The 25,334-nt window shown below is 37.4% G+C and overlaps 1 protein-coding gene across 4 annotated transcripts in view; it reads right to left on the bottom strand.

The window, feature by feature from the left end:
* LOC128022260 (IQ motif and SEC7 domain-containing protein 1) overlaps nt 1–25,334 on the bottom strand; it is a 158,063-nt gene that overhangs the window by 49,989 nt on the left and 82,740 nt on the right. The window lies entirely within an intron of this gene.

The following is a 25,334-nucleotide window of genomic DNA, read 5'->3' as shown; positions in this document are numbered from 1 at the left end:
AAATAAATTATAAATTGCAATGCCTGATCACTGATAATTGTCAATATTAAAATTGAATAGTATTTTGTGTAAATAAATTAGAACTAAACAACAACAAAAATATATGCATATAAAACACAATAAAACAATAGGTTATGGCTGATAATTATATATTTATCTATTATATAGTTTTTCTTTAAATCATTAAAAAATAAACTACAACTAATAAAAATCAATCAATTTTAAAACGTCAATCATTTAAAACAATCAATCATTTTAAAACGTCAAAATAGGCATCACATCATTATGTGGCGTGTTAAAAACATATTCATTTTGAGATTTGCTAAAGCTACAGATGTTTTAAAGATGGACTTTAAGCATTAGATTATGGAGGTTATCTAAATGCAAAGACAAGCAGTGAAATTTCTGACAATGACTGACACGATACAATAAACAATCTCTAATATCAGCAGATAATGGATATGGTAGCAATATACTGCGCATCCCTTATCTGATCTTCTCAAAATGACCAAATTTCGATCCAGACTTCAAGGCAAAACTCTGAACAACCAATATCAAAACCCAGACCTCGAGAAAAATGTCAAAAAGAGCTCAATTATTCCCCAGCACCTCCAGCGAGATCTTTATATAGATCTTCTCGGTCTACAGAGTGAAGCAGCCTGGATTACAAAGAGAGAGCAGCTGGGAGCAGAAGGGTAATGAGTGACAAGCATGCATCAGCAAAAAGACAGAGCTCCCTAATTACGGCTTACACCCCCAGCTCTGGCTCTGCTTAAACACAGGAGTGGATTGAAGCAGGCATTGAAAGAATGTGAGGTACGATTCAATGCACGCTCCCTAGATATTATTTTATCTTAGATATTTTGATTGGCAGTTGAAAGCATATCCCGGAATGAATAATTTCCATCTGTCCCCAAAAAAGCAAAGATTGTACACTTGGTTCCAGAGCCTTTCATCATCATTTTTTTATTTGTCACATCTGAAGAAGGCAAGAGAAAAATGAACAGGTCGCATTGGCTGAGGCAACGCGTCATTTTTGTTTCCGCTGAAGGGATTTCCTTTTTTCTCTCTCAGTCTCTTTCTTTCCAGTAGATTAAAATCCTCTCCTTCCAGTCTCTCATGCATAATTATGTTCATCACAAAGGATGAGCCTTTTAAATGGGCAGGAATTGCAGATGAGGCTGGAACGATTGGTTGGCTGCATGAGGTAATTCATCTGTTTCTCTCATGTTAGTCCTGCATCATTTGCTAGATTCCGCTCCTATATAGGAAAAAGCTAAAAGGCACTAAATGCTTAAATTCAGGGGTGTGAATTAACAAATTACACATACTCACATTATTTATTGATTTTTTTTTAGCTGTTCAAAAATGATGTACTTTTACTCAAGTATTTTAAGTAGGGCTGTGTATCGGCAAGAATCTGGCGATACGATACATTTCACGATACAGGGGTTGCGATGCGATACCAATTGCTCTACCAAACTATGAAGTTTGTTTTCATAGTACAATGAATTGTTTAATCTTAAAAGAGTCCTCGCCATTAACTTAAAAATACACAATAACTCAGGCCAGTGTGAAAATGGTAAAATGAAAATGAAAACAGCAAGCCTCAAAAATAACTTACTCACTTGACATGAATTGCTTTAGAGAAGAAAATCAATATAGTTCTCAAAGGCAGCATAAAACAGGACCTTTTCCACAAGCTACAGATTGTTTGAGGTGAGACAATATAATTGTCAAACATTTTGGTCTTGGCACATCTATCTTTGAAGAGCCAAAGTATGTCTCTGTGGTTCTCTAATATCATTCAAACAGTTTACGTCTTTTTCTCCAGACCCTGCAATAAAAGTGCCCTAAATTTGTCCGGCTTCAAACGTGGCTTTCAAAAGAGCCATGCACAAGAGTAAAAGAGCTTCAGAAAAGCTCTCACTGACTTCCGTCAATACTTTAGAGGAGAGACATTTAAGAGTGATAAACAATTTGACTTTATGACCTCCAGCCAAACTTTTTCTTAACTAATAACAGATCTTTAGCTCATAATTTAAATTCTCAAACAATGACGATTCATGACTATGAATAATTGCTTGAGGTTGTGTAAATGATGACTTGAACATTAATTTTTGGGCGTAATTTCCCTTTAACTGTGCACTTTTAGGGTTTTCGGCTTGTCAAAGTCTTTCCACCCCGTTATTTGAACTCTACAGACATCATTTAACCATTCTCACAAACAGAACTTGTGGTACATTTGTGGACAAAAAGGCTGTGGAAACGGTTTCGTGTTTGTGTTGAGAGTAAAACAGCCAAATATTTCCAACCACGTCACTCCACTTTAAAATGGGGAAAAGTCTGTCTCATCTTTCCTCTCTAAAAGCTTCCTCTTTAGTGGGCTATTGCGCCGCCCCTAGCTGTTTTACAGGGGTAATGATGTTTATATGGGTTACATAAAGGCATGCAGGCGTGCAAAGCTCTGTCAGTTGAGCTGAAATCCACCGATGCGTTCACCATCTTCGATGAAAAAAGTAACTTTTGAAGAGTGATTCATATTGAGCTTTCTTGAAATGCTATAAACAAAATAGAAAAAAGGCACAAAACTCCCATTGAAATATCATTGAGAGTTTCCCCTGGTGAAAATAACAATCTTTCCAATAACACGCAGGGGAGACAGTGGTCCTTGAAAATGATATAGTGAGATACAAAAGTGTTCTGAAAGGGGAAAACAGTTATCGTGGCAAACATGGGCTAGAGACCAAGTAAAGATATTTGCAGCTCTGCATCATTAATTGTACAATTCAATATATAAAGATTAGCTATGGAGCAAAAAAAAAATAAATATTAAGGAGAGGAGTGTTTGATAAACTAGATGACCAATTTCAGACCTAGTGGCCGGAGGGGTCGTTTGGGGAGGTGTTTGTGTGCATAAGGTTTAACGGGTCAGGCAACATTAAACAGAAGATGGACTGACCTATTCCCAACGAGGTCACGACCGCAATAAATTTTAGATGTTCAGCAGAGAGAGACCGCGCTGGGCAATGTGCTGTGAGATGCATAAAATATGGAGCCCCAGGTGGACGGGATGGGCCAATATCCAGTCATTACTCTGGCCTTGAGCTGACAGGCCACTGGCTAAAGGTTAGATCATGAAAAGGCATTCAAGACCTAAAGTCTCAGTAAGATGTACAAAATACGTGCTTGAAGGATTGCGAGGCTTTAACAGAACATAAAAATGTACCATTTTCTTAACATAACACCATCAAGTCCATTAAAACTTTCTAATAAATGACAGTCATTTTAAAACAAGAGATATAACCCTCAGTGTGTTAAAAGATTCAGCACCCACAGAAAGGACTTTATGAGCTGGAAGGTATGCTTCGGCTCTTATAAGACGGGATGGATTGCATTTCAAATGCACTTGAAAGGTAGGGCGATTCACTTTGTATTGTTTAGGCAGAGCTGATATAATTTTAATGAGTACTCTTGAGCTCACTAAGATCGAATAACTAGGAGAGCAAGAAATTGGAATCCTTTCAAAAACAGGCTGATAGGAAAACAATTCATTCAGTTTAAAAATAAACCACATTAGAGATTCACAGAAATCATGAAGTGACCGTCTTATTGCACCATGACATAGAGCAACAATTCATCAAACCACGAATGCGTCATGTTATAATACTGCTGAATGTAACCTAATTATTCAGTGCAAACCGCAACCCTTGCTCTGAAATATTAATAGAAGCTAATAAGAATATTGGCACTGTGTCAGAGGAAAAGACGATCAGCACCTTCACTCGTGTTGAGATGTTTGGCAATGAGGAAATATTATTATAAATGATTAATTTCTCCATATCGAAATATATGAAATTCATACACACCATTAGACATGGAAAACAATGTTCTTCTAAAAAGAAACGTACTTAAGTTTGGTCATAGATAGATAGATAGATAGATCGATAGACAGACAGACAGATGTTCTTTTGTAAACTCCTCACATTGCAGTGAAGTTTTGCATCCAGCCGAGAGACCGTGAATCAGACAGAATTGCTTACTCACCCAGTGAACGTTCAGTGATCTGTCTAGAGAACTGCTGCTGTCTTTTCCTGCTCTTTGCCCACTTGAGCGATTCTGAAAAATTCCAGTGTCTTCCTCTGAATAGAACTCAAACCTCTCAAATTGATGTTGAATTGATGCAAGTTTCTTCTTCTTGCTGTAAGAAAAGTCTAAAAAACCAGTGACATTCAGTCCGTGTGCAACTTTTTGAAGTCTGTTTGTGGTTCCTCAAATCCAAAAAAGCCTAACTGCAGGCACAGAGAACGAAAAAGCCTGGAGATTCCTTTATACAAAACACAGGCTCCAGCAAACAGTTCGGCCCTCAGAGCCCCCTCCAAAGGTTCGGAAAATATTTGCTAACGTTTCGTGACGCACCGGAGGCAAACTCACGGATGCAGACAGCCAGTCAGACAACCCATAGGAAACACTGCATAACCAAGAGATTCATAAAGTTCTCCAATAAGAGTACAACACAAGGAAAGAACATCCACCTCTCCATTTGTACAAGGTGTTTGAGAAGGAAAGACTAGGAATGGGACAAGATGGACACCTTCAGACGCAAATGCAAGCCGCACAAAGTAAATTAATAATAACCTGTGCTTCCACCACTGGATCAGGTTGCCTGGCTTCTACAGTTTCACAAGTCCTTTATTTTAAAACAGCCTAAAAATTTGAAGGTACAATGACTTCCAAAAAGCAATTTCCTTCAGCATGATAAAACCCCACAGGGGGCTGAACAAATTATAGATTCCTTTTGAATCAGAAATCGTTTCAGATAGAACAAAAAATAAGATGTAGCATTCCTGGAAGAAGGCCCTTGTCCTGGGTTTGTGTCCTGAAGGCCGGTGAGGAGACAATTTTGCCTTGTGAAATGAGATATTGAGAGTGAGCTCATACTAAAGGTGACAGCAGAAAAGCAGCATTGAAGAGTCTGGAAATAAAGCGGAGGAGAATCTGAGAACTCTGCCATGGGACACCCGACGACGAGTCTGAAAAGTAACAGGAACTTAAAGGAACTCTATAATCCAAATTTCCCAAAAGCACGGACTTGCTATCTTCATCCATTTCACTGCCAAAGGCTCTTTTGTAGCTACAGTTTCCTCCTTTGGGACAAAGTGTTTCATTGGTGTTCTATAATAAAAATCTTGTGATTTAAATGAATACTTGATTCAAAAATGACAGGTGTCATAATGAATTACTAAGAGAAAATATCAGTGAGAGCTGTCATCAGCTCTTCAATCTCATTCAAAATTTTGCTTTTTAAACATCCTACATTGTGAGAACAAATTCAGATTGACAAACACTTGATTTCAATCGATTTAATTTGATTCAATAGAAAGTAGAAAGTTTGTGTTTATGAGCCTTTTCTTTTAACTAACAATTCAAAAGAATGTACTGGTCTGAATCATCGCTCAGAACAATTTATCGCATTTACAGCAAGAGAATTCCATTTATATGTCAGTAAAATTGACTGAAATATATGGAAATGAATCAGAATCAAATAAACAGCAATCAGTATTGGTATTCAAAGAGAGACAAGTCCGGATATGGACAAGTTTAAATGTTTTCAAACTGCTTCAAAGTCAGTTTTGATTACTTGTGGACTTTGAAGCAAATTCTATAACCAAAGTCGTAACTTTAAAAGCCACAGGAAACTGTTCATTAACGGCTCATTACAGATATTTGCTTCAGGACTCTTGATATACTGCATGTTTGTGATTCACTAAACAGAACTGGCTCATAAGAATCATTTGTAAGCTACTGCAGAGAGGGAGATTATAACAAAATATCGACTTAATTTTCAGTCTGGTGAACTACATGAGCTGGTTGGAAACACACGATGACAGCTATTTCCTGAAATATGCAGTATGTACACCCCAGAACCACAGGAGATGATTTTGGAAAGAACACCAAGAGCAACAACAAGAAGACAACTGTGAAAGAGTGCTATATGTTTATGGATATAGAGCAAATGGAAAATCTCTGAAAGAGGAGATCTGAATATGTGTGTCTATGGAGGAGGGGACAGAAACGCCTTTCCATTTCCACTTCAAAACAACTACATAGCAAAGGATGATTCAGAAGATTCAGCTCCAAAACAGAGTCGAGTCTGTGGCTCACCAAATGCTAGGGAGCAAATTACAGAGCCCTTGCAAACTGTTTGACTACCGTGGTGAATGAAGTGGCCTGACTCAGACTCAGAGCCTCTAGTCACTAATTTTAGCCAAGCTGGGTGGAAGCACAGGCTAGTTGAGCTATTAATGAAATGGCTGGACTAATCGAAACAATGTAATAGAATAAAATAGCATGTGATTTTAATTATAAAGAACGAATGAAGCCACTAAAGTCCACACGCTGTACTTTATGAGATGATTGGAGTATGTTTATTTTGCATTTTAATACACATTCTTGGTGAGTACATCGGTTACCATTCTCATTAGAAGAAAACACTATTAAAGTTTACTGTAATGACAAAATCTCACTATGTGGTCTCCATCTGACAGACTAAAGCAATTAAAAGACAAATCAATATGTATTTAGTAAGTAGTCATGTAATATGCAGGATAATGTACAGTTTGAAACCACTTTTAATTTTATTTTGTCTCTTTTCATTCTCTGAAAATAATTTGAAAGCTGATTTGCAATAATAATCAATAATCCAAAAATTCACAAAAAAATACGTTTATCTATAAAATAATGCGAACATCTCAACTTAACCTCATTTTTCTCTAACAGTGCCAAACCATCATGTGTGAATGGACAGAACAGGTGTTTTGCTAGAGAAGAACGCCAAAAATGTATCTTCGCAATCACCTACCTTATCGTCCGCACTGAAATGCAGTATTTCCACATCAGATTCAACATGAGGGCATTTCCTGCCTGGCTGCTCAATGAGGGTCTTCAGAACACAAGGTGGTGTAGATCCAACAAGGAGGACAAGAAAATACAGTGGAGCTCAGCATGTGCTGCTTGACTCAACTCAACTCCAATCTTCCAGACTAGCCGCTCCTTCCTCTTTCCCTTCTCTCAACCACAAACAGAGTGCTACGGTTGAAGTGCTCACGAGTGGGGGAAAATCAATTAATAAATAAATTCACTAATTCATTCACCCCCCTCAATTCAAGTTACAGCAGTTGTAGATGCTTTTGAAGTATAGGCGTCTTTAGCTTCGTTTATGTAGCCATACCCAAACGTTCCCCTTTAGGAAAAGTCGTCTACCAGCAATCAGAGGTTCCCATGCTAGCTGAGGTCTATGTCTGTATTCTATGTCTGTACATCAGATGTACGGATGTACTCGTTTTTCTCAAGCAGATGCACTATAAGCCGCTCGCAGTGTCTCTCATTTGTTTCAGAGGTTGTTAAATCCCAGTTTTTGTCAAAAGAGAAATGTAGGCCTGCACGGCCAACAATTACGCCAAGTGTGACGTGTTTCCCTAAGGATACCAGGGAGGGTCTGACCAGTGTTTATACTCTCAAATATAGCTTGTGGATGTAGTTAATTAGTCTCAGTAACATCAAATAAGTGTCGTAATGGAACTTGACTGTAAAACTTGAGTGAGTCCAGATTTGTCCTGGAGAACAGTGTTGCAGGAGGCCATGAGATCATAATCAAAGCCTGTCATTGGAGTAAAGGCTTGGCAGGCTCCATGGAAATGGATTACTCTCAAAAACTTACTTTAAGCCTTACACACCAACACTGGAATACACATGGGAAAACATGTGAGGAAAAGCCATGAAGAGGAAAAACTGGATTGGAGCCGGTGAAAGAACTGTGCAGAAACAGAGAAATCAATCTAGTCTGGAAAGTTTTAAAATGAACTTTAGGTTGGTTTGAAGTTCTGCAACTACAGATGAGTGAAATATATACAGTGAGATCGATTTCAGATGCTGAGTTTTTTGTTTGTTTGCTTGGCTTTGTTTACCTCCTCTTTGTGTTTGAAACGATTCCACAACCTTTGGGTTAAACTGCCGACTGTCCACTTTAATTTAAAGGGAGGGTGAATATTTAAACATTTTACTGTTGTTTTATACAACAAAGTTTACTTCGTGAAGACAACTCAAAATGTCCACCACTGTTCAAAAGTTAAGGTTATTGTCAATGTTGGAAACCGCTTAATATTTTTGTGGAAACTGAATAAATTTTTCAAAATTCTTAGATGAATAGAAAGTTAAAATTAATTTATTATTAAAAAAAAGAAATATTTATTTAAAACAGAAATCTTTTGTGTTATTATACATGCATTTACTGTCATTTTTAATCCGTTTAACGGATACTTTATTTTAAAATTATCATTCAGTTTTAATTATACAAGGCCTTTGAAGCAAAGTCTGAGAACAAAGTCATAATACCTCTTAAATTGCACCACATTTATAGGAAATAAAAGAGTGACATAATAAAGATGACAGTTTAATACTGGCTAATAATCTCAACGGAATTGTGGAACACATTATGAGGATGAATTTATGACTACAGCAAGTTAAATATCTCACTATGTGGTCTCCATCTGACAGACTATAGCAATAAAAAGACAAATCAATATTTATTTAGTAAGTAGTCATGTAATATGCAGGGCAATGTACAGTTAGACTGTTATTAATGCAATGAAACCACTTTTAATTTTTTTGTCTCTTTTCATCCTCTGAAAATAATTTGAAAGCTGATTTGAAATAATAATCAATAATCCAAAAACAACAACAAAAAAGACATCGAAGTTTATGAATGAATAAATAAAATATTTTTTAAATAATTTATAATAAATTTTAATAAACGTGTGCATTAGTCAACTGCTTTACACATATGTTCTTACTTCAATATGTAAATTTTATCAGTATTTCTTTCAAGAAAACCCATGAACTTGGCACTGCTTGCATAATTTCCCGCCGATTAAGCAATGGGAACATACAGTTCACTCCTATTTAGACAAATGAAATAAATGACCAAGAATGAACAGAAAAGAAGCCCTGTCTCTGCTTCACCACAATTACAAGCAAAATATCCATAAAAGGTGAGTCTGTTTTCAAAAATGACCACAGCAGGAGGAAAAAGGCAACTGTAACTCTTGCTCTTTTTTTCCCTTTTTTTCCCAGAATCCAGATTTAAAAAAAACATTCCAGCCTGGGAAGTCTATGCCCATCTCCATAACTGAGTGGAATATTATTGACCTGCTCTTATAATTTGCATACGGAAGTGATGCTGTGTTTGTCCCAACTTTGTGGTAGGCTCAAACAGGTTAAAATGGCACAGAATAGGTTTTAAGATGTACGTACAGTAGATCTCTGTAGATGCTAAATGCAGAAACATAATGGATTTCAAATGTGTCTTAAGAAGAACTTAAAAGGGGGGTGAAACGCTATTTCATGCATACTGAGTTTTTTACACTGTTAAAGAGTTGGATTCCCATGCTAAACATGGACAAAGTTTCAAAAATTAAGTTGTACGTTTGAAGGAGTATTTCTGTTCCAAAAATACTCCTTCCGGTTTGTCACAAGTTTCGGAAAGTTTTTTTCGAGTATGGCTCTGTGTGACGTTAGATGGAGCAGAATTTCCTTACATGGGTCCTGAGGGCACTTCTCCCGGAAGAGCGCGCGCTCCCGTATAGCAGAGCAATTCACTGATCAGAGTGAGAGCGAAATGTCACAAAAGAAGTGTGTTTTTGGTTGCCAGGGCAAGACAACCCTGCACAGATTACCAAAAAAATAAAATAAAATTAAGGGACCAGTGAACGGAGTTTATTTTTACAGAGCATCGACGGAGTTGTGCAAGTGTTTGTGTTTGTTCCCTGCATTTCGAAGATGCTTGTTTTACAAACAAGGCCCAGTTTGACGCCGGATTTGCGTATCGTTTATTTCTTAAGGATAATGCAGTCCCAACGAAAAAGGGTCACGATCGTGTGTTGGAACCGCATGCGGTGAGTAAAACTGCTTCAAATATCTCTGTGTTGTTAACTTAACTATCGGCGCGTAACCACATCAAGTAAACCTTGTACACCTTTAAAGAAAAAAAAAAAAGACGACATAAAGTGGAACTTAGTCATTTTCCAAAACCGCTAAGCAAATATATACAGTTTCAATACATACCACATAAAGACATCCTGCTGTAGTCGTTGCTGCTGCTGCTCTCGTTCAGTTTCAGCCTCGGGATCTGATTCTGGATCATAAATATACGGCTGAATCTGACTGTTAGCCATGGTTTGTTTTGGATGATGTTTTTTTCCTCACGGTAATGTCACAACTTCCAAACGCTCTCAACACAAAAGCTTACTCGCGCTCGTGATTCTTTAGTTCCGCCCACATGTCACGCCTCCAGCCACTCGTGTTTTTTTCCGAAAAAAAATCGGCACAGACTATTTTTCTCTTATAAATATAATAAAACTAAAGAATTTTTGGAGATATGAAGGATGCAGTACTACTCTATAGGTACTCAAGATTAACAGGAGATTGAGTGAAAATTAGTATTTCACCCCCACTTTAAGCCAGTAGAGTTTAATAGTGAACAAACTGGTGTAATCATCATCAGTAGGGCTGCACGTTCTCAAGTTTTTCATTAACCGTTAACCGAGGCCCTTAGCGGTTAATACTCGGTTAACCATAGTGTGCCATAGTAACCATAACCATAGTAATTTCCGGACATTGGCCGAAAAAAAAAAGGAATGTCCGACAAAATGTTATCTCTCCGGTCAAATTGTCCTATTAAAACAATCTGAATTTGAGAATAAGCCTAAAATGTATAAGGCAAAACGTAACAAGCAGACGCCGCGGACGCCTCGCTAAGGCTATGACTATGTTTGACACGTACAATATTTGAAAATCGATAATTATTTATTTATTTATTTATATTACATTTATATCTGAATTTGTCAACCTATAGACTTTCAAATATCAAAATGTCATGAATTAATATGTATTTTTGTACAAAATGACATATAAACATATTTTCCTATTATACTTTGCCTGGAAACGCTTCCAACAAGGCGTCGGTTCTATTTCTAGCATGCACGCGTCGAGCCGCGCCTGAGCCGCGCGTCTCACGCAGGCAGTCGGCAAGCTCTAACCTGTTAACATGGGAACCGAATTAAAAACAGACACGCCACGCAGCTGAGATGCTTTCGCCACGCATCCAGTGTGTCCTGACCGGTCTAATGATGCCCGGGTGTTGGCTGTTGAGATTACAACAACGAGGTTGTACTTGAAGTATATCTAAGCACTGTATTGCAATACTTGCATTTTGCCCCGTCACTCGTATTAGCCCGCTTCATATTAGAAAAATGACTTCTTCTTGTGGACATTACAAATGTCTGGGAGCGCTCTGGCGGTCTCTGGTGGTGCAAAAATGTATTACAACTAAATTCAATGCACGCCATTGACGTCACTTAACCGAGCAAAATGTTTCACTCGGTTACACAATTTTTAACGGTTAATCGGTTAACCGGTTAACCATGGACACCCCTAATCATCAGCAATAAAATGTTTTATATTCATAAGTGAAGCACCTGTATATGAGGTCATTAGAGGTCTCGTTCCAGACTTAAAGGGTCAGTGTTAGGGTCAGACTTAATATACTATTAGAGGCACTTCCGCTAAAAGGGAGTAATTTTTTCATCAAGTCATCCAGAGAGTCAGACGACACTGTAAAATGACTGTTTCTGATAAGGCTATTGAATATATGCCTGATTCCATCAAAGTGATTGTTTGCCAAACAATAATGTAAAATGTTAAAGCTTATGAATCATTTCAATATGCTCTAAAGAGGTTCAAGAGGGCCGCTTATATCCTCACAGTACCAGCAACAGAATTCTGTTCTGAAACACCTACACTGAATCTACCACATGGCATGCTGAGAATACAAATAAAGGGAAATTTTTCTCTTTTGTTTCTTCAGTTTTGTTTCAAATGTGAGGTTGAAAGTCACCAGTGACACTTTATATTGTGCTTGACTGAAAGCACTGCACTGTGCACAAAGGCCACATTGTGTGAACCGCAGTTTCCACTGATTACAGCAGTTAGGTGAAGGACACGGTTAGGCGAGAACGTCATCAGGAATAGTTGCCAGGGGATTTCCTATCACTGCTCGAGTCAGAGATGTCCAGATTCCTTAGTCAGCAAAGGTTAAGCACTACACTATCATGTTGTTTTTTTTTTTTATGGTGGTCACTGAAGGGGAAGAAGATGGGAGACCCAAATTTACATTGTATATATATATACATTTATAATAAAAATATGCAAATAAAATAAATAAAGCTACTCAGTAAAAAAAAACAAAAAAACAAAGCAATACAAAAATAACTCAATCAAAACCACCATTTTTAATGAATACATAAAGCCATGTTGTTTTCAATTAATATTAAAGAAAAAAATGTATATGAAATTGTTTTTAAATTAAATTTAGTATGTCACATTTTAGGACAATGCTACCAATGCTTTAACTTATCCCAGATTTATAAGTGCATAACCGCCACCTATCTCTCAAATGGAACACTGAAACTTCTAATTGAGATTGTAGCTAGAGCATCAAATGGGCCATTTGAGAGAGAGGTGGCTGTAATGCAGTTATAAACCTGTGATCCGCCATAAAGCAACAAGAAGAAGAAGGCGACGCCTCATGCGGGCAGAGGTAAAAAAATAAAAGACTATATGAATTCTGTTCAGTTTCGTGCACAGACCGATCTTTTTGTGTCTTTAAACATCAATGTATCGTCACGAACCACAGGGTTTTATTTTGTTTATATGTGTATGTTGTTTTAGCCGTGATACCCATCCACTTACATTATAAGACTGACAGACTTCAATGCTTTAAGTTAAAAATTTCAAGTTTGTTTTCTAGTGAAGAAACAAAGTCACCTACATCTTGGATGCCCTGGGGGGGGGGGGGGGGGGGGGCAGATAAACATCACAGTTTAATTTTTAGGTGAACTATCCCTTTAAAACCATAGTTTAAAGGTCCGCTGGATGTAAAAAGGAAGACTATCCTCAAGCAATGATAGATCACCGGTCAGGACACACACACATGTGGCCCATCAAAGGACGAAGCCCAGGGGCCCTTGGGGTACCATGCCCCACAATAGAGGATCAGATCAGTGATGGAAACGCTTATCTGGTCACAGAACACAATAGAGCTTGAGTTAAATCAGCCTGACTCACTACAACCTCAGCTACACAGCCTTTAACTCACAACAACACAAAGACACACTGTTCTGAGGTCATTCATGACACTTTACTGACTGAATAACAGTCAAGGCTTTAATAAGCTGATCTGAAGGAGAACAATACAGTGCAGATGGTGACTCTGCTCCAACAATAAAAGCATGATTTATTAGAAACGGATTATTCATAAGCTGATAATATCTTGAATCATTTGTAATTTTTAGAAAAAGCAAAACAAACGGCAACATTGAACAAAGAACTCTTACCTTTTATAGAAGCCATTGAGAGGCTGCAAGCAAAGAAACTGCCAGTAATCCAAACAGAAAGTCTTGAGCTTAAACATTTTCAGCGCAAGTTTAGGGATTTAGCATCTCTGCTAGCCTGCATAAAACAGCTGAGATCCACGTGGTTGCACCATCACACCTGACTCAGAGGTGTTTGAGTGACAGTAACTATGCCAAACGTCCCGTAGATCGACGTATGACAGGGCCTCAGTGGCGGCTGTAAATCCTTCCAGCATGCATAGTAACACCCTTTGTGATGTCTCTCACACCCTCAATGAAGAGGTCTCAAACACACACACACACACCATGTGTCCAGCTCTACACCGCTGTGTGAGAAATCTATCTGTATATCTTCTAGCATTAATACAGCAGGCCCAAATCAGTCCAAAAGGAATAAAAAAGGAAAAATCTCAGCTTTGAATTACAGCTGCTTCCATTGTCTGTCAGTGGTGATGACAGAATCCAGCTCCAGCATGCTCCACCGCAACCACAAAGCCCCCTATGCCCACCCCCCTGCCTGTGCCGTATTAATTATGCTTTATCTGATGGTGTCCTCCGTTTGCCAGCTATGTGTGTGCTAAACAGTGTTAATCACTAGAAGCACATGGTGATCAGCAGCGACTGACGCTCACCAAACACAAGCTGGCTGATTTACAACCCCACTCTGATATGTTGATGCCCGTTGCCGGGATATGGAATCACTAGCGATTAAAATGCTAAGTGGAAGCCTTAGGAGGATATTGATTGGATGGGAGTGGGAAAGTGGGTGTGGCCAAGTGAGTCAGTGAGGGCACCGATTTTTTTTCTTTTCTTTGTTCATTGCATTTTTGGATAAATTGCAAAATCAAAATGGGCTGACATTAAATTTCAAGTGGTAACTAGCAGAGCAGTTCACCTAAAACTATATCAAGAAATGTAATTTCCTGCTTAATTTTAAGGAACTTTTTAATGTTCTACTTTTTAATTTTTTTATATTAATTGAGAGGCTATTTCTGAATTAATGTAACTTTAGAAATTAATGTGTCACATTACTGGACTCTTAAGTGACAGATACATAAATACATACATATATTAAATATGTATGTATAAAAGGTGTGAAATGAGAATAGTGCCGCACATAAAATATACTCCTTCTTTACACAAATATTAAGCAAAAGATCAAACATAAATTTGATCTTGTTGTGAAAGATATCAATATATAGATATTTGTATGTGAAACAATATTTAAATAACAGCTTTATTTTTAAACTTACTTTTAAAAATATTTGTTACAGTACATGACTACTTGAACTGCAGAAGAGATATATTATAAAAATAGTAAAGAAATTTTAATTTTTTTTTTTTAAAAAAGGGACACCTAAAATATATAATTTCCCTTAAAAAATAAATTAGATTTCAATGTAAAAGAAATAAAAAAATATTTTTAAACAATCATTTTAAAAACGAATTATCATCAGCATATTTTTGGAATATTTATCCATAAAAAAACAAAACAAAACAAAAAACAGAAAAAGCTAAAAAAATAAAATAAAATGTAAATACATAAGTACACATCAATTTAAAAATATAAATGTTAACCTAAAAAACATTATATTAAAAATAATTTTATCAGTAAAGTTAAACAACAACAACCATGAAATGAAAGAAACATTATTATGCATGAGACGAGTCTAAACCTGAATATGCAGAGAAACAAATGAGATGTGACCACAACATCATGGAAATTGAATGCACGGAATGAGGTGTATTTAAGCACATGATAGCACATTCAAGCAATCCATTTCAAGGAACCATGACCAGTAATTACCAAACCCTGTACGCGCTCACTTTTCTAGAGAATATCAACATACTTATACTGTATATATGTGTGTGTGTGTGTGTGTGTGTTTGGCATGCTCATCATTATGCAAGCTACTGAAGCCCCTGCATGCAGACGGATCTTTCTGCTCCCTCTCACGCCCTCTAAACTCTCTCAAACCCATCCACAGCCTGGCATTCAAACCACACACAGTCCTCTTGCAGTAGATTGGTACAACAGATCAGGGATTTCTTTGTGTATCAGCCAAACAGATCTCTATAGAGTTGAGCATTCATACTGATTGTTTGCCAAGGCACAAAAAGTCACATGATTAACACTAACAATGCACATAATTGAGCAAAACATAAACACATTTACCAAAAATATATATTTGTATATTTTATGTTGACTACAAGGGCATTGAATTGTTAAATTGTACAAATTATATTTCCAATAATTTCCATAAATGTTTTCCGAATGTTTTATGTCTACACACATACCAGACAGTCAGTTGACTTAAAAAAAAAAAACATCCACACTGCCTTTCTGCAATTTAACTCGGGATTGCATTTTAATGTTCCTTTTTACTTAAATCCCAAAAACATAAGACAGTGAAATACCAACACACATGTGCCTTTTTCCTCATTAATGAGTCCCAGCAAACAGCTCTTTTGTCTTGTGGGTGCTTTAGGGCCCATTTTGTCGAGAAGGGGGCTGGGGGGTGGTGTTGCCCACTAAACAGATGAGGAAACATCAATCATCCGGTTGGCTTAGATGGCCTTCTTCCCTTAGCATAAACAGCATTTATAATGCTACATGATCATTTGTACTTCCAGATTTAAAAAAGAAAACAAAAAAAATTTGTAAAACATACAATTTTTAAGTCCTATATAAGAGAAAGGGCACAACAGAAGAAGTGGTCATTCTTTAAAAAACAATTGCTATGCTAGGCTAAAAATACTGAAGACTCTAGTTTCTTCAACAAAGCTTTAATGGGGGAAGGTGTAAGTGCTCTTGAGCGGGCAGACCGGTCTAAAGCCATTCATTAGTCCTTCTTGTACACCAGGTGTTGGCCTTTCAGGAGCCAGCTGTGCTCCACATCCCCAGTAAATGAGCCACGCGGCTCTCTATGATGTGGCTAATGACAGCGGTCAGCACCCGAGGAAGCACACGCCACACACTGCTATTAATGAGCCAGTGCACCAGTTAATGGCCCCCAGGCACAGTTGCATGAATGCCAGTTTTACAATACAGGGCATCATATTCAAGAATGACACTCAAGGGAATGCAGGGGAAAATCTCAAAATGATAGATCTGTGGTAATTAAAGGTTATATATTTAATGCACCACAGCACGAGTGCATAAAAATGGCTGGATTTATTTGATAAAGAAAAAAAAACAACAACAAAAAAAAAAAACAATTACAAATGTAATTTGATTAAAAATTATTCTATTTTATCATATTTCAAAATGTAATTTATTCCTGTGACGCAAAACTGAATTTTCAGCAGTCATTAATCAACTTCAGTGTCACAAGATCCTTCAGAAATCATTCTAATATACTAATATGCTCAAGAAACATTTCTTATTATTATCTCATTATTATTTTGAAAGCTGTGAAACCGTGAACCTTTTTTCCTTAATTTTTGATGAATAAAATGGCCAAAAGAAAAGCGTTTATTCTTATCTTACAGTCATACAGTATTTTACCAATATTTGGACAAAATATAATTTAACTGTAGTGCAACTTGTAGTGCTGCTGAAATATTAATGACTAGCTTAAAAGCACAAATACAGATGACTGAGCTCTGGTTTATGTTTTAATGTAAACTATATTTTTATCTGATGACCAATAGTTAAAATATAGCTTTATATGCAACTTGAACGAGCAAAACATCAGCTGCCATGTGCCAAAAAAAGCTTAAACTGGATTTTCCTACGACAAATTTGCATGTTTGTTGTCAATAACCCACCACATCTGATAAAAACTGCAAACGTGGCGATGTGAGATCATGGCACTCACTCCCAGTCTCCATCTCGTCTCCACTCACTCAGCTAACTTCATTACTTCCCTCTTTTCTCTTCACAATGTTAACACCCTTTACTATTGAGCTGTATGGCTTCCCCCCTGGTGAATTGGGTGACGATCCCATCAGAGATACATTTTACCGATAAAACGTCTGAAGTGGCGTTATCCGGCGGAAACCAATAAATGCTAAATATAATCGGGCTTCAGCTTGCGGGCTGTCTTAAAGACCCCCGAGAGGCCTTGGCCACCTCAAAGGGGTAGGTGGGTGTGTAATTGCAGTTATTGCCTTGGTACGTGGGGCCAGATGGGGTCTAGGCTGAAATGTGGAGGGTAGGCTGTATTTTCGTGGCCTCAGTATCACTTTTCTGAGAGATGGCTATCATGGTGAAGAGCTCTTTCTGGGCTCTGGCAGATAGTGTAATTTATCTCAATAAATCCTGCTGTGCTGCTATCCTGTAGAAGGTGCCCAGAAACTCAGGGAGCTGAATTATGATGCCCAACTGCCCGCGGGGCTTAAAGGGTTAGTTCGCCCAAAAATGAAAATTATGTCATTAATAACTCACCCTTATGCTGTTCCAAACATGTAAGACCTCCTTTTATTCTCGGAACACAGTTTAAGATATTTTAGATTTCGTTCGAGAGCTCTCGGTCCCTCCATTGAAGCTGTGTGTACGGTACACTGTCCATGTCCAGAAAGGTAAGAAAAACATCATCAAAGTAGTCCATGTGACATCAGAGGGTCCGTTGGAATTTTTTGAAGCATCGAAAATACATTTTGGTCCAAAAATAGCAAAAACTACGAATTTATTCAGCATTGTCTTCTCTTCCGTGTCTGTGTGAGAGAGAGTTCAAATCAAAGCAGTCTGGATATCCGGTTCGCAAACGAATCATTCAGTTTACCAAATCGAACTGAATCGTTTTAAACGGTTCGCATCTCTAATACGCATTAATCCACAAATGACTTAAGCTGTTAACTTTTTTAATGTGGCTGACACTCCCTCTGAGTTCAAACAAACCAATATCCCGGAATAGTTCATGGACTCAAACAGTACACTGACTGATCTGCTGTGAAGAGAGAACTGAAGATGAACACCGAGCCGAGCCAGATAACGAACAAAACATTGACTCGTTCACGAGTCAAGAACCGTTTCTGTCAGACGCGTCCGATTCGTGAACCGAGGAGCTGATGATACTGCGCATGTGTGATTCAGCGTGAAGCAAACCGACACACAGAGCATCTGAACTGAACTGATTCTGTGCTAGTCTTATGAGCGCGGGTAAACCGAAGGCTTGAATCAAGGGCAATCATCGCAAATGACGCCATTATGTCGAGCGCAAAAGAACCGGTGAACCATTTTCTTCAACCGGTTTATTGAATCGAACTGTCCGAAAGAACTACTGGTGATCCGAACACCGATGCAACCGGTTCTTCACTGGTGAACGAGTCAGTCTATTGTTCGTTATCTGGCTCGGCTCGGTGTTCATCTTCACAGCAGTTCAGTCAGTCTACTGTTTGAGTGCATGCATTACTCAGGGATATTGGTTTGTTTGAACTCAGAGGGAGTGTCACCCACATTTAAAAAAAAGTTAACAAGTCATTTGTGGATTAATGCGTATTAGAGATGCGAACCGTTTAAAACGATTCAGTTCGATTTGGTGAACTGAATGATTCGTTCATGAACCGGATATCCAGACTGTTTTGATTTGAACTCTCTCTCACAACAGACACGAAAGAGAAGACGATGCTGAATAAAGTCGTTGTTTTTGCTATTTTTGGACCAAAATGTATTTTCGATGCTTCAAAAAATTCCAACGGACCCTCTGATGTCACATGGACTACTTTGATGATGTTTTTCTTACCTTTTTGGACATGGACAGTAGACCGTACACACAGCTTCAATGGAGGCACTGAGAGCTCTCGGACGAAATCTAAAATATCTTAAACTGTGTTCCGAAGATAAAAGGAGGTCTTACATGTTTGGAACAGCATAAGGGTGAGATATTAATGAAATAATTTTGATTATTGGATGAACTAACCCTTTAAGAGAAGCCAATATGTGAATGGCTGATATTCAAATCGGCCCTTTTTAAAATCAACTAAAAGACACAGCCTGGATGTCCATCTACAGGACAGGACTTCTATAACCTAAAAAGTCCTTTATACTGGACTAACTATTGATCAAAATGCTTTTACAGCAGTATCCTCCGATCTGCTGAAGAAAAACAGTGCAACAACTGAGGGATTATTGCCTACTGGTGGCCCATTTGGGGCTAAATGCAGCACTGGGTTATGTATTTATGACCCTGTCAGGAATCTGGAAGAAGAAGAAGAAGGGAAAAACAGAATAACTTTGTCTATTTTTAGTCTGGTATTATTGTGATCACTCCCTTTCAAAGGTTTTCAGAAAGCCCACCACCCCACTTCCCCCCTCAAAGCTGGAACAATAGCTGCCTGTGGACAGTCCCTGTGAGAATCGTTCAAGCACAAAGAAACAAGAGTGCAAAACTCACAGCCAGCTCTTGATGACATCAGTTCGCAACTATTTATATAGTTCCAAATGCCCTAAAGTGGATCATAATGGCACTTCTTGACGTGTCTCATTTCTCTCACACATCTAAATGGGCAAATTTGCAGTTCATTCTATTCAGAAATCCATTACTACAACATGAAAAGGAAGATATCAGCACCCCAAAAAACATAAAAATAAATATATTTCTACTAGATTTAAATTGTTTTCACTTGCAATATGTCAGCTGCTTTCTCTCCCTACATATAGAGAGATTTACAGATACATCAATTCTATAATATATAATAAGGCAAAATTAGTTAGATTAATTAATATATTTTTTCTTATTAGTAGTAGTGCAAAATTATATTTTCTAATATTAAATCATTAATATTATCTTTATTTTGTAATATAAATAATTAAGAAAAATACACAATAATTTGTCATGCTCTCTATATTGTTTGTTTTTCGGATGCTGATGTCCGATTTCATGCTTTTAAAACTACAGCAATGCTTTTTATAAATGTCATAAATAATTCCTGATCTTTATTGAAGATAATCACATTGCCTTATGCAATTCTCCAGGTATTTTTGTCAGAAACTCTGCCATTAGCATTACTGCAGAGTATTGCTTGGGCATATTCCAGATGTTCTTTATTAACTAGTACTGCACAGACTGTCCATAAACATTCATATATCATGCAAAATTGACCGTAGCTGTGTGCTCCCTCTAGTGGCCTAAAACAAGCATTTTGCAGTCCATCCCCTCATTAATATTCCACACGCTTATTTGCGTTTCTTGTTCTATGCACTCCTGCCAAAGGCAAAACACACCATGTTAAAACTTGATCCTCTTATGAACCTATGATCAGATCACCTGGTGCACAGACATACAAATTACACAGAAACAAATGGCTGCACATGTAATTGAGGGCAGCTGGCTGTAGAACAGGATCAGATGTGAGTTTAGCATATTAAACGACTGGTTGCCTTCCGGTGTGGGAAAGCACATGCAAACTAAATGGACTTCAATGGTGAGTGCATTAAAACATTGTGCGTATTTATTCGATGTCATCGAGGGACGTTTACCATCTGAGCTCGTTGGAAACAAGCCAGACTGCTTAAAACACATTTAACCAAGGTCTAATGGTCTAAGTATTTAACGACCGCATGAGATTAAGAGCCAATTAATTCAATCACATTGCAAAGTCTTGGATGGAGACCGATTACACTAAAACTCATCAACTAAACTCATTATGTGGGCCATAACACCAGATCTGAACTAAAAATGGCTTGTTGGATGGATAACTGTAGTGGCCCTCAACACTAATGAAACAGTTAGAGTCTCTCAGCTTCATTATGATCAGACCATTAATGACTCTTTATTAAGAATCATATACATTTTTGAAACTTCCTAATGATAACATCTTGTATATGAGAACCGTTTTCATCTATTCCCCAATCAAATTATGAATTCAAAGAGACAAAGACTGGAAAGCGATGATATGGTGCTATTTTTGAGCTTGATGTGACAGCTTTGTGACAGAGTGCTCTCCTCACACCGAGATGAAACAGGGAAGCCTTAGTGGGTTCAACCTTTGCTTTAAAGTGCCTGTTTGTTGATGGCGAATTAAATAATTCCATATAAAGATGAAAGATGAATAAAATGTCAGCAGAGGCATGCTGGTTTGAGCTGTTAAGCAGGTGATAGCAGTGGAGTTATGAGTGTTGGAAGTCCAAAAAAACCCCTCATAACTGACTCTTCAAATGTGTGGCACTGTAGGGGCACTTCATTACTGAAGCCTAATGGCAATGGACAACTACATTTCCTCATTTTCTGAAGAAAATAAATTCTGTCCTGGCTGTTAGCCTATGTTGCTATGCAGTTACTAGGGTGTTCAGGTAGTTGCTATGGTATTGACAGGTAGTTGTTTACTGGTCTGTATCAAAAATATATAATATGCAAAAAGCATGAGAAAAAAATCATGAAATGCTGTATAAAAAATAAATAAATAAATAAACACTGTCCTGCTTTTTTTAAATTGTCAGTTGGTTATTTTATTATTGTGTCTAAAACAATACACTAAACAAATACAAACACACACACACACAAAAAAACATTAATAAAAAAATAATAGAAAAAATTGTTCAGACACAATAGTTATATATAATAATATGGCTTTTTCAAATTTAAAGCATTAATGCAACAAAAAGCAAAACATCAGCTTAACTGTATTTATATATTTATAAATGTATATAAAAACTGTATATATTGATGAATTGAAAATATATTGTTATTTATTTGATAAATTGTACTTAAATTACATAATTAATTAAATGTATTATATTTCAACTACAGTGTAAAATAATTATTTGCAAATTATTATAATTATATGTCAATTCTTTGCAACAGAGTTAATAGTCCAGTTTATTAAAACATGAAAACGTAGGTTAAAAAACAATTCTTTACATTTTATGTTGGGGGATATATTATGTCTTAGTAAAACACAAATTAAATATTTTAATAACATAATACTACAGAGAAATATCCCATAAATGAATAATAGATGACTATATGTATTAATTGCGCTTTAGCTCTCAATACACTTGTAACAGTGCACTGCTGTAGTAGCAGTTCAGGTGCCAAGAAAAAAAGTCTGCCATTTGAGACCTTGAACAAAGTGTGCATTTCTCTTACAGCAGACATGACGCTCTTGCCTAGTGCTTTCACATAAGCACTAAAAATCCTGAGGCACACAGAGCCTATAGTCCAGCACAGAAAAATCCTGTAGGCTATTTTTGAGGGTCATAGCATGACCCTACCAGCAGAGCCTTGTCAGACCCAATGGGCTTTCATCATCAGGGCCATAGTGGGGGACATGAACCAGTTATTGGTCACACTTCCTGCGGTTTGAGATAGCAGTCATGGAGATTTTCAGTTCAGGGTGCTGAATTTTCTTTTTCTGCACCTACTTCCTGATTCCATAACAACACATTTCCAAGTTTTCAATGCTCCTAAAAAGGATCTGAACGACATGAGGGTGAGGAGAGCTGAGGTTTAGAGGTTAGCACACATGCTCGTGCAAGTAACGTATCAAGGTTTTCACATTCCGTCATTTTCTAATCCCATTCCCACCTCTACTACCAAATATCTAAGACTTCTCTCTACTATTCTATTATGATAAAAGTTACAAAAGGGCCAAAAATAATAGTTATACAAGCAAATTCCAGTGACATTTACACTATGTTGGTCTAAAGATTGCCAGCACAAGTCCATCTTCATAATTAAATCTATTATATTCAATGAGCAGCAGTCAGTCCAAGACAATAACATTGATCATGAGGTCTTATGCATTCATTTGCCTGTCAGGTGTTACTGACTGGTGCTACTGGAGAATGTAGCCATGCTGTATAATATAAAAACACTCATGCATGCACATGAGCTTTAAAGCAAGAATAGAGCCTCAGTGATTCAGATCATGAGGCATAGTAAATGCAGATGCAAAACAACAAAGATAATTGCAATGAAATCTGAGCTACTGCATTTTGAGTAAATCAATACATACAGGTGGAGATGATCTACTCACACTTTATGGAGGGGGGAAATCATCACTAAAAATGTAGTAAGAGCTGAGGGAACCACATTCTTACTGGTACCTGAAAGTATCATGAAATGACACCAAATATTTAACACACAATGCATAGCTGTTCACATTCTGTAAAAATGGAGGAGCTTTCTGTGAAGTAAAAACCCCAAGAGTTCATAAGACCGCGAAAGATGTCACTAAGCAACTAACACTTTGAAACTTGTAGCATCATTAGGGGTGTGAAAATTCACAAATCATGTTTAATTCATACAATTAAGTAACGAAGATGACAGCAAATAGCTGTTCTTAATAAAGACTGCACATACAGCACATAACAGCTTCTATCATACAACTAAGCTATTATTAACAACATGCATTAAAATGTGTTATAGTATTTGTAATTATTTATTAGGATTGAAGGTACTATTCCACAGATTTTAATAATTGTAAAATATTTCAGTGATAAAATGTATGTGTGTGTGTGTGTGTGTGTATATAAATATATGCACACACACCTAATTTATGATATATAATCTAAATATTAATTAAATAATTAACAAATAGTCTTGTTTCTAATTGAATTAGAAACATTCAAAAACTGAAAACAGTATACCTGCCAACTTTACTTATTACTTAAATTCTGAATATATCTGATTTTGTGTGTATAAAAACCACAAGGGAATATAGGTGATTAATACTGAAAACTGCAATGTTTGACAATATCATAACCATGTAAACTCAACAATGTCAAACTTTGCACACACACACACACACACACACACAAATCTATGTTTATCTCAGCAACCTATGACACTTGATCGCAACATTTGAAACTTATATTAAAAGTTCATGCTGATAACCGGGTTAGAAGCACAAATCCCATCAGTGCCACCACCCTGAATCCTGCTCGTCTGGACTCTCGCCGGCAGGCTAATGTGAACACCTTCCTCCTGCGAGGCATGGCACCATGCCACCTCCTATAACTGTCACTGACACGACTGCCATAGTCAAGCTCTAAAAACCCATTCAAATCACTTTCGCACAAAAAGTTTCAGCTGTGCATTTCTGGAGAACACGGTCTTTAATTGTCCAGTAGAGAGAGAGAAAGAGAGAAAGAGTTATTAGTCATGGTTCGCTCTGGAGGAGTAATGCTTGTACAGGGTGACCTTGCGTGAGGGTCACATGACAGCGAAAGGCTGTCCCAATTCCCCTTCCTCCCTTCCCCCCTGGGATGAGGCACAGCGGGTGGCAGTGGAAGATGTGCAGGCAGACAGAGCTCAGGAGCAGATGGAAACATGGGCCACTGGCTAATGCAACGTCCCAGCTGAGAACAAAGCTTGTTGACTATCTATCTATCTATCTATCTATCTATCTATCTATCTATCTATCTATCTATCTATCTATCTATCTATCTATCTATCTATCTATCTATCTATCTATCTTATCTATGCATGTTACAAATATTATCATTTATTACAATAATTAAGTGATTTGTTCAATTATATTTTGCTCCTTAAAATCTTTTGAATGTTTAAAATGACTAGCATTATTAACACAAACATCATTTAAAGTTTTTCTACAAATATCAAATAATTTTTTCAGGGACTTTTAAGGGCATGCTTGTGGAAAAAAACAACTCAAACATAAGCGTAAATCTTGAATCGCAGAGAGAGGGCATGTGTTCATTCAGCCTGACAAACAGTGGTCCGCTCAATACGGACTGAAACGGCAGTCTTATACCGTTTCTAAAAATAGTCCCGGCGTGACATCACCGGAGCTACGTAAACACTGTCCACTTTGTTTTCCGTCTGCGTGCGTGAGATATCTCAGCGTACAGAGCCAACCTTATCCCTCTGCCCTGGGCTTAGAGAGATACAGCCTGCGGCAAACTCGCAGAACATGCTGAACGTGTCTGCCTCAAACAGTCGACGAGAACATTAACAA

This window comes from Carassius gibelio, chromosome A11 (assembly GCF_023724105.1).
Source record: "Carassius gibelio isolate Cgi1373 ecotype wild population from Czech Republic chromosome A11, carGib1.2-hapl.c, whole genome shotgun sequence".
Lineage (NCBI taxonomy): Eukaryota > Metazoa > Chordata > Actinopteri > Cypriniformes > Cyprinidae > Carassius > Carassius gibelio.
This window is presented reverse-complemented; position numbering and strand designations above follow the sequence as displayed.